This window comes from Corvus cornix, chromosome Z (genome assembly GCF_000738735.6).
Source record: "Corvus cornix cornix isolate S_Up_H32 chromosome Z, ASM73873v5, whole genome shotgun sequence".
NCBI classification, from domain to species: Eukaryota; Metazoa; Chordata; class Aves; order Passeriformes; family Corvidae; genus Corvus; species Corvus cornix.
The window spans coordinates 55,180,675-55,186,396 of NC_046357.1; the positions used below are offsets into that span (position 1 = coordinate 55,180,675).

Genomic DNA, 5,722 nt, shown 5'->3' on the forward strand with positions numbered 1-5,722 from the left:
AACCAAAGACCAACCAACCAAAAACCCCCAGGAAAAATCCCCAAGCAACCAAAAAACCCATCCAAAATCCACCCCAAAAATAATTTCACTTATTGCACTACCAAAACACTAATTCATCAATAGACAGGAATTCAGAATCTAATAACAAAATCCGTCTGTGAACAATTTGAAGGAAGTTTTCAAGAAACTATACTGCATTTTTGCATAGTTTTTACCATAGCTGAATGGGTTCCCTGATAGATTTTCTTATTCAGAGGGTACTTAGGCAGTAAATCAGAAGCAAATATGCAGTTATTTACAGTTTTTTGAAAATAAAATATCAAACAACCTACTGGCTGCATTGTGGAAGGCACACAGCATATTTCTATTATGGATACACATGAAATAATACAGTTAATTAAAAGAGTTGCTGATTCCTGTCAAGTAACAAAAGGGGAACAGAAAATATGTAAAATATTACATAGGGAAAATACAGTCTCAATCCAGTGATATTTTTTTTTATTTATGGTCACTTAAACCATAACAATAATAAATTAAACAATTAAATTTTGTGGTGATTTTTAACCCATTTTTATTGTTGGAACCTTGCTAATTAAAAAGGATTTATGGTAGTTTTGAGGATCAACAGTTGGGCTTAATATCATATATAATATTAAGTCCAACCTAAACGATTCTATGATTATAGCTAAATGTATACACGCAAATATTTCCACTGGAGAACAGACTATGCAGTGTCTGTAGATTTAGCACTATTCGCTTCTTGCATTCTTTTATAGAGATCTTAAGAAATTCCTCTTACTGCATCTTACAGTCATGGCTTAATAACTTCCTTTGGTCTGTACTGGAGATGCAGAGCTATCTTGATATTACTATTTCCTACAATTTTGCGACCATTCCCAATTACCAAGCAGGGAAGGAGAGACAGACAAATGCTGTAGATGTATTTCTGTCTGAGTCTCTTAATGAGTCATAATTTATCATGTCTTTCAATTAATTAAAACATACATTTAGACACTTTGACCCAAGCTATCTAAATGTAAATCTAGCCTAGTGATACCAAACCATAGAACGACTTACAAAAACAGTGGTGGCACATGACATGTGGTAACTTCCAGATGGAAACAATATGTTTGGGATTTTTTTTTTAATTAAAAATGATTAACAAGTTATATCAGCCCTTCTACATCTCCCTTACAATCCCTTTCCATTAATTTCTTAAGATCTTCCTAATATTTCTATGTGTATACTTAACTTCCAAGCTCTGATCAGGCCACACAAGAAATAACATGACCAAGAGGAATGTGGTACAGACCCATGCAGTTGCTGTTGGAATGCCATGGTGTGATTAACACTGACCCTGTTGCTCACTGAGAATGCACTATTAGGATATGCAAAGTAACTTACATGGGAATGGAGAAAGGCTGTATTCTTATTAGCATTCATGGGAGCTATGCAGCTCCAGTCTTGCTCATCAAGTTTGGAATATACCCTTTTGTTATTGATGGGAAAATGTCACCAGTTACAAATGGTTACACACAGGGGTGTAGCAGGGTCAAAGCAAACTCCAATACTTTCTTTCCCCTTCTAAGGCAGAGTGCTGCTTCAGCAGTTCTTTTTTGACCTGATAGCACACATCTTTAGATAAAAGAAACTGCTGCAGCCTCATCACCCAAAGATGAAAGAAAACCTCCAAAAGGATATTCCATTAGTGACGTGTGATGGGACAATCATTAGACACCACTGCAGGCATCTTTGCATATGAAGTCTGGTTCAAACTCCTCTACAGATTCACCCACAGCTCTGATGAGTCTCATAAAACAGTCTTTCAAAAGCGTGAATAGGGTCTGAGTCATCAGTTTCCCAGCTACAGACAACTACAGTCACTTCACATCTATTACTGAAAGCTTCCTTTAAAAAACAAAACAAAGCTGCTTGGTGCTGCAAATATTCATTGCCAGATATGTCATGACACCTCCTAATAGATGAAAATCACTAGGTGTTGCTAGTTTAAAAGCAGTCCAGTTTTTGGTGGGTGGGAAGAAGCTGCTGGAAGTTTCTACCATGTCCGGCACAGAGCCAACCGCTGAAGGCTCTGACAACGGGCAGGTTACTAGCCCAATTAGAAAAGTTGGTAACACCTCTGTGATGACATATTTAAGAAAGGAAAAAAGTTGGGAAGATCTCTTTCTTCTGAGCGGTGGGAAGGCAGCTGCTGGGGCCCATCCTGGCATGGGGCACCGGGGGCCACGTGGCTGGGGCCTTCCCGAGGCTGGGGCCCTCTTGAGGCCAGGACCACACAGCCAGGGCCACCTGTGCGGTGCCAGCGGGGACCATGTGGCCAGTGATGAAAATACAGCGAACAATTCCCTGACATGGAGCACAGACAAGATTAACCTTTTCAGTGCAGCGAAGGTCTATAAGAACTTTTCAACTGATAGAACTTGAGAACAATAATACCTACAGACAACAATTTTGTTCCGAGTCAGAGAAAAGGGAAAAGTGAGAACATGTGAGGAGAAGACCATGGCGGCACTAAGGTAGGTGCAAAGGAAAGAGGGGGAGGAAGTGCTTCAGGTGTCAGAGCTGAGATTCTTCTGCAAGCCGTGGGGAGGACTATAATACAACAAACTATTTCCCTGTAATTCATGAGGTGCATGGGGGAATGCAGAGATCCACTCACAGCCCATGAGAAAGAGTGCCCACACTAGAGTGAGCGGATGCTGGAAAGCTGTAATCTAGTGAGAAACTCAAACAGAGAGAGAGGACCCTTGCTTCCAGAGACAGAGAACCCTTGCTTCCAAACTAGAGCAACTTATTCTTAAAAGACTAAATCCCATGAACTAAAATGACCCGTGCTGGGCAGCTGTGGGAAGACTGCTTGGCCCATGGGAGGGACTCACGTTACAGCAGGTTGGGCAGGCTGCTGTTTGTGAAAATTAGAGCTACATTAGAGAAATTCACAGAGAACTGTATCCCGCGGGAAGGACCCACGGCACAACAGAAGAACTCCTTTCCCTGAATGAACTGAAGAAAGATTCTTAGAAAGTGAAAGACTGACCAAAACCCCATGTTTTGTCTCCTTGTGCTGTCGGTGGGAAAGAGGGAGGGGCTGGGACGAAAATAAAGTGTTCTAAAGGTTTATTTCAGTTCTCATTACCCTTTATACTTTTCATTCTGTTAATAATAAATCTTCTTTATACTGTTGAAGTTTTGAACCTGTTTTGCCTTGAAATATTTTCTCCCTAATCCTCATCTCAATTTACGAAGTTTTCATGTTAATTTCCCCTCCTCTGCCCAGCTATAGCAGAGGAAAAAAAGTAATTAGGGTTTTTTTGGGGTGCCTGGCACTTAACCAGTGTCAAACCCCAACATTACGTAAAAACTAATTTTCTTCAACTTGAGATGCCATGAGAAAACTTCGGGTTTATGGGAAATTAATTCAATTTTGTCATGTTCAGTATTGCTCTTTCTGGAAATACAGTTGTGGAAGATTCACTCTGCTTGCATTGGCATCCCCAGAAAGATACAAAATCATTCTGGGACTCCTACAAATATTTTCACACATTTGTCACATAATCTAACAATCCAAGCTTGTCTTTGTTGGATAGCAGCTTCTCTGTGGGGCTATATCTAAGCCTTCAGTGCTGCTGTGTTAATCAGCACAAGCTGTGCTTCTGACCCGTGATAAAAATAGAAGGCTTATTTCTGAGCAGGCTTTGATTAGGAAGATGGTATGAAAGAAGAAATTGCCTATCTAGGAGAAACCACACCGTTCACAGTTAATTACACCTGAAACACTCAGGAAGGAAAATGTTATGTGGGTCCAAGTGTCAAGAAAATATCCTCAGCAAGGCTATTAAATGGTTTAGAAAGTGTCCTGACTTGCAAGAAACTTAGGTTTGATGAAATTCTAACTACACTTGGTATCCACTGGACTATTTTAACAAATGCAAAATAAGAAAGCCTGAAAATTAGCTTTGACTTTTGTTCCTGCAGGAACGAAACCACATTTAAATGTTAGTACTATTCCATGCTTCTTCACGAAGGGCAGTAATCAGATGTGCATGAAGTGACCAGCTTGTTATTTTATGCTGACTTCTGTACCTGAGAATATTTATATTCTTTCAGGCAAACCTCTATGCTCTTGATAGAAATGTTATTGCTCGTGTTGCTGATGCTATTCAGTTAGGGGGTACCTAGTACCTACACAGTCTTAGGAATACTTTTATTTTAACTGGTCCATCCCTCATCCACAACAGAATACTGTTTTAAGGTAGGTACAGATAAGCCTATGTATGTATATATATATGTACGTATATATATTTTTTTTCTTTAAAATAGTCTGAGACACAAGAACACAATGCACCTTTACCGTTTGTTTTACAATACCTGGAAATGTGGCTTCAATTAAGCTGCTGTGGATGTGAATGTGACCCTTCACAGAGATACACAATTGTTAACTCTTATTTTTATGTCTTCAGACTCAAGTCAGCTAGTTTTCAAAAGTAAAGCCATAAAAAATTTCTGTCTTTTTTAGTATCAAACATGTTTCTAGCCACTTTGGTTGTTCTGGAAGCATTGTATAGCAAGGCTCAAAAACAAAAGGGAAAAAAACCCCTTATTTAAACTTACTTTAAGATTAAATCTAATCTGTTTAGGAAGGAGACTAGCAAACACATTTGTCTTCAGCAATTTTTTTACAACATATTTTAGCCTAACCTTGGAGCTGTCAGGTTTTTTAAGGAATACTGTTTTTGGTCCTGCTGTAATCAAGAACTTCTAAGTCTGTGTCAGGAGAAACCTACACTAGATTAAATTTCATAGTTAGACTAGGACACCTGCCTATTCCCTGAGCACCCCAAAAGCTGCTGACAGTCTGTTAGAGATAAAAATGATTCTACTAGAGAAGGAAAGTTGAAATATCTATAGGGCTTAATTTGTGGTACGTCTCTTGTGAGAAAGATCTATCAGTGCAGCCTGCACTTCTGTACGTCTGCAGTACTAGTACTGAGGGGACAGGTGTGAAGGGATATAAAGAAACTGCCCGGCAACTTTTGAAGGCGCAGCAAGACGGCAAGAGCCAGGCGGGACTAAGAGGTACAGAATGAGGAGAGAAGATGCGAACCTAACAGGCTAAAAGGGTCTCAGAAGAACCCTCTTACTGACCCAAATACATGACAACTTCGTGTATCTGAGCAGCCTCAATTTCTCCAGAAGGAGGATCAGCAAGAGTGATGTATTGATAAGAAAATCCCATAGCGGGATAGCACACGGGCGGCTCGCGGGGAAGGCGGGGGGTGAAGTGCTTCCTCGTCCGGCAGCGCCGGTCCCCGGCCCCGCGCTCCGGCCTCCAACGCCGAGAGGCTCACCACAGCGCTCTGCGGGCCGCGGCGGAACAGCGCGGGAGGTGCCGAGACCCGCTCTCCCGCCGGGCCCGCCCCGCCGGCTCAAGGCCGAGCCCCGGGGCCGCCTCCCGCCACCCCCGCCCCCAGGGCTGCGCGCGGCCGGCGCCGGGGCGTGGCGGCGCTGCAGACGTGGCGGCGCAGCCGCCATCGCGGCGGGTCCCATGTGGAGCGGGGGCAAGTAGAGCCGCGGCTAGGGGCGGAGTGGGGCGGTGGGGCCGGGCCGGGTCGGGCAGGGCACGGCACTGCTCTCACCTACCCGGGGCGGCGGGGTCGGTCCTTGCTGCACCGGGAGGGAGCTGGGCGGGGGCGAGGAGGAG

At 42.9% G+C, this 5,722-nt stretch overlaps 1 protein-coding gene across 3 annotated transcripts in view; it reads right to left on the reverse strand.

Moving 5' to 3' along the window:
- The window catches only part of ADGRV1 (adhesion G protein-coupled receptor V1), a 332,117-nt gene extending 326,419 nt beyond the window's left edge, over nt 1–5,698 (reverse strand). Inside the window, exon 1 of one of the 3 annotated variants that reach the window (XR_005603902.1) lies at nt 5,662–5,697. The gene's annotated coding sequence lies outside the window, so the exon portion shown is untranslated. Of the gene's footprint in view, nt 1–5,661 lie in introns of all 3 variants that reach the window. The other 2 variants (XM_039567433.1, XM_039567434.1) reach the window with 2 other exon arrangements.
- Between the last annotated feature and the right edge of the window lie 24 nt (nt 5,699–5,722).